This window comes from Macaca mulatta, chromosome 4 (assembly GCF_049350105.2).
Source record: "Macaca mulatta isolate MMU2019108-1 chromosome 4, T2T-MMU8v2.0, whole genome shotgun sequence".
NCBI lineage: Eukaryota > Metazoa > Chordata > Mammalia > Primates > Cercopithecidae > Macaca > Macaca mulatta.
Window position 1 is genome coordinate 83,306,962 of NC_133409.1, and position 11,678 is coordinate 83,318,639.

Sequence of the window (11,678 nt, forward strand, 5' to 3'; positions counted from 1 at the left end):
AGATATATGAGAACCAGTCTTTGAAAGTTCTTCTATATTAAGTTGAGGAGCTTGGACTTTGCTGTAGAGCCAATAAGAAAACCAGATAACCTTTTAAAAAGTAAAGAAACATATACCACATTGTGTTTTAGAAAAGTAGCTTTAAGCATATTAGTCAAGGAGAATGGGTGAAGTAGGTATCATGCCACATTTGGGGTAATAATGAAGGTGGTTGTGTTGCTGGTAGGCTGGTTCAGGTTTTTGACTTCACTGCACAAAAAAATTTGAGAGCAAATCCAAAGTAAGAGTAGGCAAAATTTTATTGCAAAGTGGAAGTACGCTTTTGACAGCTAGGTCAGAGCTGGTTGCTGGAAAATCAGACAGTGCTGACTAGCACTGGGGAAACTCATTTTATAGGAGTCTTACAAGATTATTCACAAAGGGGCGGGAATGTTGTTAAGCACTGTGTGGGTGGTCTATTGGGTCCACATGCGTTATCACTGTATATGGTAGTACATATATCACTTGTCTCCTTAGTATTTCAAATCTCCACCCAAGGGTGTGTTTTTACTATTATTATGAGCAAAGTTCACCATAAGGATATGGTTCTCTGCTACTATGCATGCTTGATCTTTGGGACTTTCTTTCAACAGCTGTTCCTCCTTGAACAAGGAAGCTGCCAACCATAGGTGGCCACAGACATTGCCCTAGCCCCTTTATGGAACATCTGTTTTTGACTGGGGTCCTTGTGTTAACCTATTTCACCCTGTTTGTATTGTTCTTAGCCACCTGCAAGTGATCATGTCTCGTTCCTTCACTAATTACCTGACTCATTTCCCCACTCAGAGAATTTAGGGCCCATAATCATATGGGTCATTGAGGGATTAGGTCATTTCTTCTGTGACTTCCAGAAACTTAGAATTCCCTCCTAGCCTGGGCCCAAAATTCTCTCCCTGCCTGATCTAAAGTTTCTAAAGGTCTTTTCTCCACATGTGAATGAGGAACTGGCTGGAATCCCTGTAACAATATTACTGTTAATAATATTAACAGAAATCATTGTATTTGATATATTATTAATAATTAGTATAATATAATATATTAAATATAATATTATTAATACAAATAGTAATCATATTAGATGGAATTATTGTAATCTAGAAAAAAATAAGTTTTACCAGAGGTTAAACAAGCAAGGACCAAAAATTAGCAGTAATAAGATAGCTAATAAAGGTCTGAACATAATTATATTTAGTAGAGATAAAAGGAGAAAGCTGGAGAAAAACAAAGAGGGTTCCTATAAAGAGACCTCATATGGGGCTACCTTATGTTGAGGTAATAGTAATCTCTTTAGTCTTGGAGTCTGTGTTTCCTTTTGAGAATTATGCCCAGTAAGGGCACAGTTATTGCTTACCCACAGGTGGGACAAACTCACATCAATAAAAGTAAAACATGAACAGGCAGAGAATTAGGAAGATTAATACTACCTCCAGCCTTATTCAGAGCATCATTTTGTAGTAGGAGGCTCCCAAGGATTCCTTCTGAAAAGGAGCATAGATCTTTTACCAGCTCCCAAGAGGATTCCAGATCTTCAGTTGTTGGTAGAGAATCCTGCGGAGGTTAAGGAGAAACAGATTTTATTCTAGAGAAATGTACTTAGCTGGTAATTCCTGGTAGTTTGTGTTTGAAGTATGTAGAAGCACTTGGTATGGACTTTTCTATTTGGTTAGAAGTTGATCATCTGGTGACCTTTTTTTCATGTTTTAATGTAAATCATGTCTCCTGGTCTGACCCTGGGGATGACTTCTCCCTCAGAGTCAGGCTCAGGAAGGCCCTGGTTCCTGGGGTAGATAAGAAGTCTTGCCCCAATAAAGGAGTGAATCATTCTGGCATGACTCAGAGTCAGGCTCAGGAAGGCCCTGGTTCCTGGGGTAGATAAGAAGTCTTGCCCCAATAAAGGAGTGAATCATTCTGGCATGACTAGAAGTTTGTAATTATCAGGTAGTCTCAGTCTACAAGTTACAGGAAAAATAAATGGTCTTCTTTGGGGTTTGCCATTAACTACAGTGACAGTGAGGAAACTAGAGGATAGAGGCCCTGACGGGTAGGTCAAAACAAAAAGACAGGCTCCTGTATCTAATAAGAAGTTACAATTTTTCACAGAACTAGAAAAAAAAAATCCTAAAATTCATATGGAATTAAAAAAGAGCCCCCAGAGCCATAGCAATACTAAGCAAAAAGAACATATCTGGAGTTATCATATTATTTGACTTCAAATTATGCAAGGCTATAGTTACCAGAACAACATGGTACTGGTATAAAAATAGGCCTGTACACCAATGGAAGAGAACAGATAACCCATAAATAAAGCCAGATACATACTACTAACTTATCTTCAACAAAGCATACAAAAACATAAAATGGGGAAAGGCTAACCTATTCAATAAGTGATGCTGGGAAAACTGTCAAGCCACATGAAGAAGGATGAAACTACATCCCCATCTCTGAACGCCAAAGGGAGTTGCTTATACTAAAAGCAACACAAGATAGATCAAAGACTTAAACCTAAGACCTGAAATCATAAACAAGTCTAGATGATAGCACCAGAAAAAAACTCTTCTGGACATCGGATTAGGCCAAGAATGTATTACTAAGACTCCAAAAGCAAATGCAACAAAAACTAAAGTCAGTAAATGTGACCTAATTAAGCTAAAATGCTTCTGCACAGCCAAAGAAATAATCAGCAAACAGACAACCCACATAACATGAGGACATATTCACAAACTATGCATCTGACAAAGGAGTAGTATCCAGAATCTACAAGGAACTCAAATGAATCAGCAAGAAAACAAACAAATAATTCCATCAAAGGAGTGGACAAAGCATGAACAGACATTTCTCAAAAGAAGAGAGACAAATGACCAACAAACATGAAAAAATGCTCAACATCACTAATCATCAGGAAAATGCAAATTAAAAAGACAATGAGATACCACCTTACTCCTGTAAGCATGGACATAATTAAAAAGTCAAAAAAAACAATAGATGCTAGCATGGATGTGGTCAAAAGGGAACACTTTCACATTGCTGATGGAAATGTATATTAGCACAAACACCGTGGCAAACAATATGGAGAGTGCTTACAGAACTAAAAGTAGAACTGCCATTTGATCCAGCAATCTCATTCCTGGGAGTCTACCCAAAAGAAAAGAAATCATTGTATTAAAGATAGACACATGCACATGCATGTTTATAACAGTACAATTTACAATTGTAAAGACGTGGAACCAATCCAAGTGCCCATCAACCAATGAGTGGATAAAGAAAATGTATATACACCATGGAATACTACTCAGCCATAAAGAGGAACAAAATAATATCTTTTGAAGCAACTTGGATGGAGCTGGAGGCCATTATTCTAAGTGAAGTAATTTAGGAGTGGAAAACCAAACATCACATATTCTCACTTATAAGTAGGAGCTAAGCAATGGGGATGCAAAGGCATAAGAATGATACGATAGAATTTGAGGACTCAGGGTAGGTAAGTTTCAGAGGGAGAGCAAAGGATAAAGACTACGTATGTGGTACAGTGTACACTGCTCAAGTGACAGGTGCACTAAAATTTCAGAAATCAACACTAAAAAGCTCATCCTTGTAACCATAAAACACCTGTACCCTCAAAACTATTAAAATTTTTTAAAAAGAAATTTTCAAAACTAAAAAAACTCAATATGTTGCCTGCCACACCTAAAATCACCTGACAACTCCCCATTAGTAATAAGAACCTGTTGGAATGGGGAGGTGTCAGGAGCTTTAGCCTCCTCCAGTCCTCACTTATGGCCAGGATAGCATTGGGTGCACCTTTCTCGCTTTGGAGTTAAGAGCAGTTCCTTTTCCAGTTGCCCTTTCTTTTGCACTGAGGACAAGGCCCAGGTGGGATACCTTGACGGGGACAATTCTTGCTTGAGTGTCCTGGCTTCCTGCATAGATAGTAATGGTCTCTTTGGCCTCTTTAAAGTGGCCTTGCCTAGTGCAGCCTCAAGTCAGCAGGCTGCCTGTCATGGCTAAGGCAGACAACTTTGCCTCCTGCTTGTCTCTTTCCTCTTCACATTGATCCCTCTCAGCCTCTTCCACTCTGTTACGATTGTTGAAGATGTCAAATGCTACATCTACTAATTCGTTGTTCGGGATCTGGGGACCCATGGCTATTTTTTGTAATTTCCTTCTAATGTCTGTGGCAGACTGACTAATGAAGTGTGTCCCTGAGGATTGGCCTGCCTCAGAGATAGAGTCCACATTGGTGTATTTCTTTACTGCCTCTACAGGGTGTTCCTGAAACAATGTGAGATTCTCATCCTTTCCCTGAATTATTTCTTTGTTTATTGTAGTTACCTGGTTTGGTAGCCTACTTCCATATTTCTTCTAGAAGACATTTTATGATCCTGTTTCTCCTATGTAAGTCTCTGCTACCCTCTTGGTAGTTCCCGTTAGGGTCCTGGTTGGGGACTTCAGTGCCCCTACATGGTGAGTGACATCTAACATGTGTTTCCTATCAGCATGGGCTTGTGCCTCAACCCAGATTCTTTGCTTTACCTCATGTGTGCAACTGGTGAATAGAATCACATGCATGTCCTCCCTCCCATGTAAGTTCAAATGACAGAGATAGAGCTTGGAATATTTCCATATACTTAGTGGAGCCCCCTTGAGAGATGTCCTAGCCTTTGTTTGCACTGACCTAAGACTGACATAGAAAAAGAGACATGAATTCGGATAGTTCTGATTTCCCTATTCACCACTTCCCTACGGAGAAACAACTTGGATTGAATTGGATAGTCCCTGTGAGACTTGAGTCCTCTGGTAAAGCACCATAAATAGGTTGGCAAGGGGAAGGGAAAGGTGAATCAGGAGTTTGAGGACTGAAAGTATGAGAGTCCCCTGAAAAAGTCAAAACAAGGATAAGTGGTGTTGGTTCTGGGCTTAAAGATGGGGAACTTGAAGGGAGAAAGTTACCCAACATGGGGTCATTCATTATGTACAGCTCCTTCAAACCCCTTTGAGTCAAGTCAGCATGACCCATCCTGCACTGATCCCTAAAGGGTTTGTCTTGGCACTGAGCCATCAACGCTTGTACATAGAGAATTTCAGACAATTTCCCTTCCCTTTTACAAAATGAATCCATTTGCAGGATGGATTATGTTTCAGTGTCTCACTGGTTGCCCAGACCTCCTGAGATTCTAATGAAGGTTTTGACTAAACAGTGTTACAATAAAAAAAGAGCTTCCTTATTTTTAGCCATCGAGTTTGAAGTATGCCCAATTGTGCAGAATGTGCTCAAGTGAGGACTCTGTAGGGACTAAGAATTGATTTTTCATTTGACCTTTTAAGTATATGCTGATGGAAAAAATCATTGTCTTTTTTTCAGCCTACAGGTTCTGGCATTAAGAGTCTCCCACATAGTTTAGATTTTTCCTTCACCTGACCCAAAAAAGAGAGAAAGAAACTAGAAAGGTGCACTAATGGGAAAATAGGAGTCCAGTCTTGCAGTCAAGCCAGGGATATCATGTGTCCCTGTCCTCTTAGGCTTACTGCCCAGCACTCAGGCATCCCTAGGGCCCACTCTGAGCAGATCCCTCTTGGAGGGAGGACTCGTTGTCCAAGTGTCCGCAGTCCTGGGGACTTTAGAAATGAGAAGTCTTTTGCAGTCATGTGGGACAAGTAGTAGGCCAGATTTTATGATGACAAGAATGTTGGTTTCCAACTGAATTGACTCCTGTTTTTATGTTTCCTAGAATGTGTAAATGGTCCTACCCATAGGTTTCATAGGTCCCATAAAGGAAGTCTGGAAGAAAATATGTTTTACCCAGCAATTAAAGGCTCCCTCTCTGCATGGACAAAAACTGCATTAGCCCCACCTGAAAGCAGAGGAATCTTGACTCTTGACCTATAGAGCAGAAAACACCTTCAGGTGTTTGGGTCAGCCGTATGGGTCAGAGACAAAAGGGAAGAATGGACAAAAGTCTCTGAATAAAATGGACCAATCAAGTAAAAACATGATTGAGGTGTCAAAAGATCTTTGAAAGACAATAGGGTTAAAGGGTGAGGGACATGGAAAAAGGTGTCCTCAATCTAGGTTACTATTCTATCTAAAACTGAAATAATAGTGAGATCATGTAAAGAGTCTGCCCTCAGTGTCCACGTTTGAGTGTACATTTACAGAGAAATTAAATTCCCATGCATTGGTGCATGGGTGTCAAGGCAATGGGCCAAGAAGCAAGACAAGTTTCCACAGAGGGGACATAGCTTGAGTGGGGGGCAGAATGCGGGGGAGCACAGCACGACAGTGGGCTTTACGAAGGTGATATGGATGCTTAAAATGAAGGAAAGGGAGTACAAAGGGAAGATGGGGACACAAAATAGAGAACACTAGTGGTGATCTGGTTGACAAGAGATTGAAATCATATGTTTGAACAGGTGTTATTAGTAAGAAAAAGTAAAGATCTCCAGATATTGCACAGCCTGGACTTAAATGCTGCCACCCTCACAAACCTCCCATCAGGAAGGGCCACGGTGACCTAGATCTACTCGGTATGGACTTTGAAGTCTTCCCACCTCTGCTGGTCACCTGTCAGAATGAACAGAAATCAGCCAGAGGGAGCAAATTCATAGTGGCTGAGGAGAATTGTTCTGGAGATTTACAAGCAATTGAAAGAAAATGAGAAAAGGAAAAAACTCAATGACGAAAAACAGAATCTCCAGCCTTAAAGTGGTGAGTTTTTCTTACCTGGTGATTCAGTCTACCAGTCCTGCCTGCTGTGGTTGCCAATTTATGTTGTCAGTGGGCTGGTTCAGGTTCTTGACTTTGCCTCACAAGAATAATTTCAGAGTTAGTCCAAAGTGACAGTAGGCAAAGAAGCTTACTACAAAGTGAAAGTACATTCTGATAGCTGGATCAGAGCAGGCTGCTAGAGAATGGGTAGCACTGTTTGGTACTGGGGAAACTCCTTTTTTACATGATTTTTCATGAAGGAATCAGAATGGGTGTTGTTGTTAAGCATGTTGTGGGTGGTCTTCTGGGCCTACATGTACAGTCACTGCACATGCTAGTATATACAGCACATGTCTCATTAGTATTTTAACTCTCCACCCACAGGTATGTTTTTACTATTATAATGAGCAAAGTTCACCATAAGGACATGGTGATGCTCAGCTTTTAGGACTTTCCCTCCATCAGCCTTTCCTCCTTTGACAAGGAAGTTACCAACTACAAGTGACCACAGGCATCTGCGCTAGCCCCTTTCTGGAACATACGTTACTGACTGGAGGCATTGTGCTCATTTGTTTGACCTCATTTGTATTGCTCTTATCCATCAGCAAGTAATCATGCCCCACACCCTCTCTAACTGCCTGCCTCAGTTGTAGTAGCCAAAAGGAGAAAGATGATGATGATGACTTAAACAGGAGAGGTGTAGGGAGAAAAGAAAGAAAAGATGTCTTATATTTTAAAATCTTTTTTGTGTCTTTAAATAACAGTGTTACCACATTAAAGAAAATTCAATGATTATCAGAAATGAGGACAGAGGTTTTACTGATCTGAGTCCAGAGAGATCCTCCCAACACTAAACTGACAGCTCCTAACTATGCCTAGGAGCAAGAGAAGGAGATTTTGTGGAGACTACGACCTGCATGAATTCTGGAAGTATTCTACTCTCAGAGTGGAACATAAATACAACTGAAAATTCATGAACATATTCATTCATATATGAAAAACTGAGAAGCAGGAAAAATAGATGTTACATTTGTAAACTCTGTTGATGACTTTTTCTTTCCCAGTTTTCTCCAATATTTTGAATAGTTTAGGAAAATAAACAGAATGAACAAGGGCATTAATAAAAATTTGACTTGTTTAATAAACATATCAAATTCTAGATATTTTCAATTGAGTTTCGTATCAATTCTCTTATGCAACTACCTAATACCAAATCCATTCAAATTATGAGATTCAGTTTTCATTTGTGTTTCATAGGAATTTTCTGAATAACACTAAAAGCTTTTAACTTGGCTAGTGGTTAACAAGTCCACCACCATGTTTATTTAGGCAGATTTCCTTCTTGCATCAATTAAATAAAACAAAAACAACAACAACAACAACAAAAACATGAAATTACCTGGAACCCACTGATTACTGTTAGTGTGTATGCATGACTGTATTGGAATAGTTCTTTCGATAAGTCTTTCTATAGTAAGATTTAATTTGGCTCCAAATCAGGACAAAGTCTTTAGGAAAGCTGTTAAGTTTTTAAGGGAGAATTTTCCCTTTTCAATTTGATAATTACACATTAAGAAAGCTCCAAGTGCTTCCATATTGCCTTTTCCTGGCAATAGACTATGTTAGCTGTTTCTTAGGGGTGTTGTTGTGCTCCTTTTACTGGAGCACTTTAAATGATAAAAACACAATAACAGGCTCAAAGCAAAGACCAACCTCACCAATTCTCTGAACATATTACAATGTTAAAGATTCAGATGAAGAAAGAAACCCCTCCAGATCTAACTTCTCAAGTGAACTGCTCTCTGAGATATTGGCCCTGGGGACACTATCCTTATCTTCCATTTTGATCCGATGTCAATGTTAAATGTGCAATGCCCTTGGGAATATGATCAATCTAAATAATAGCTCCTGTGGGTTGAAAGAGGTTGTATACCTGCTTCATTTACAGTCTGTGCTCAGTATGTGACTGTTTCATTACAGTCCCCTGACTATTCCCTGTTATAATATTAGCTGCCAAAGGATGAGTTTTTTTTTTTCCACACAGAAGCTAAGAGCAAGTTCAAAGCTAGCTACTCTTACAATATTCAAGTACAATATTCAGCACATCCTAAAGACTGATTTTACAGAGTGGTAAATAAAGTACCTATGATGCCAGCCTTTACTTGTTCTCCAGTTTTAATAATATAAGAAATATATAAAGCATTACTAAAGAAAAAGAGGAGATTTAAAAAGATACCATTTATTTGGGTTAGAATTACTCAGAAAAAAATTTAAAATGTTAGGACTTTCAGTTTTTTGGGGAACTAATACAAGAAATATATTAATAAAGTATCATACAAATCCATATAGGAAAAATGAGAAAATTATGAGTTTTAATTAACATAGGAAAGAAATAATTTGAAAATTATAAGTAAAATTGCTTATCAAGCTGGAAATAATTCTGGAAAAAATTTCTGAGGACTTTAAAAAACATACGTCCCCAGATGTTGGTAGAAGAAAATACTCTAGCACCTGTTTCTGAGAATTATCATCATAATTTCTGTGAAAATACAGCCAGTTAATAGGTGATTAATGAAAGTCCCTATTATTTCTCCAATTTTATAATTGCCAGTGGCATAATGTCAACTTCTCTAAAAATTTTTCATGGTAGTATTTTTTATTTGCTTCATCAAAGTCTTTCATTGGGACTCTACCATACCACTCGTGTTTATGGTAGATAAAACCCAAAATAAAATGTTGAGAGTTTATTGACTAAATTATTACTGGCCTGAGGAAATGGTCTCTACTTGTTTCTTCTAAAACTTACTCATGGACGGGTTAAATAGAAGACCCACCAGAGGCATTTTCATATGTTAATAGAAAAAAAATTAACTATTTAATTCACCTCTAAATCTAAAAATTAAAATAAAAATCTGGAAATATCCCTGGAATGGTTATTTTCTTCTGTTCTTGTTATGATAAATAATATAAAATACATTTTATCATTTGGATAAATATTATTTTAAAAAGATTATCTCTGAATGCACATAATAACATGATTGTCTTACTACATTTTCAATCACCTACCAATCTCAACAAAGAGAAAGACATTGTGATAAGTCATAATTTTATGTCCTTGCCGATTGCTCATGTACTCAAACCTTCTGTTAAGTGATTAGAGCTACTTTGAGAAGGTTCCCTGAGTATAGAAGAGGCCATAGAAGTGTTCTCAACACCTTTTGTTGGCTGATGAGGGTGTCACAGCAGTACTCAAGGTTTAGCAACTACCAAATAAAATTTTATATATATATATATATATACACACACACACACATATACACACATACACACACACATACACACACACACATATGTATCCCTCCCTCTAGTTATACACTGTGGGATTCCATTTATTCCTATGTCTTTAGGCCTGAAGCATACCTGGTCATAATCAGCTACAGGAAGTTAACCTTGAGTGAGGAAGGAAACACAGTGAATTTTACTGATGGTTAATCAAGGAGAGCTTCAAAGAGGAGCTGATGTTTTACTTAAGACTTAAAAATAGTTTATTCTACATCAAGTAAAAAGGAGTTTAACTGCATTTAAAAAAAAAACTAAAAGTTATTTTGTATTATTATTTTGTGTTATCTGTAGATTCACATGCAGCTGTAAGAAATAACAAACAGATTTCATTTACCTTGACCCACGTTCCCCAGATGTCAACATCTTTAAAACTATAAAATCCTGTGAACAGAATATTGGCATTAATACAGGCAAGATAGTGACAAATTCCATCATCAGAAGGATACCTCATCTTGTGCTGTTATAGCCACACCCACTTCTTTCCCACTTCCACTTCCTATGTAACTGGCAACCATTAATCTGTCTTTCATTTCTATAGTCTTGTCATTTTGAGAATGTTTTATAAATAGAACTTATCAAAGTACATCCTTAAATTTTTTCATTCAGCATAATTCTCTGAAGATTGGTCTAAATTATGTTTTATATCAATAATTTCTTCATTTTTATTGCAAGTAGTATTCCATTGCATGGATGTGCACTAGTTTGTTTCCCTACTCACCTGTTCAAGGATATCTGGGTTGTTTTCAGTGTGGAGCTATCACGAATAAGGATTCTGTGAGCATTGATGTATAGGTTTTTATGTTAACATAACTTTTCATTTCTCTGGGATAAATGCCCAGGAGTGCAATCTCTGAGTCATATGTTGGTTGCATGTTTAGCTAAGTTTTAAGATACAGCCAAATTGTTTTGCAGAGTGGTTATATTATTTTACATTCTCACCATAAATGCATAAGTGGTCCAGTTGCTTCATATCCTTGTCAGGAATTGGTGTTGTATACACACACACATATATATTTGACATTCTGATAAGTGTGTAATTGTGTTTTACTGTGATTTTAACTTGTATTTCTCAGTTGACAAATAAAGTTGAGTATGATTGAATGTGTTTATTTGCCATCTGTATATCTGTATTACTTCTCTCTTTTTATTTTCTGATACTTTGACATCTGGACTTTACTGACCCTGGAAAAACTATTCCTACTAGGGCTAGCCAATTCCTGGAGATACTAAACACAACCCATCTGAAAGTGTATCTTTCATACCATACTAACTAATCCAGAGCCTGCCCACTCTACCTCCTCAATTAGGCTCGTAAACTCTGGACTGCTATTATCCTGCTCCAATCACTCCAGGGCCAGGTACTAGACATCCGACAACACCTAAATTCCAGAGCCCACTAAAATTATTCAGACTAGCCAATTCATCATTTTACTCTGGCTTGCTCATTCCTTCCTACAGAAACCACAAGAAAAACTCTTGCCAAGTTTTTCTGTCACTCCCTGTAACTCCTAACAGACCCCACTGCTTGCCAATGTGGCTCTGCATGTACAGTGTGCTTCCTCCTCTTGGGAATTGTGAGTGACAAAATGTCTTT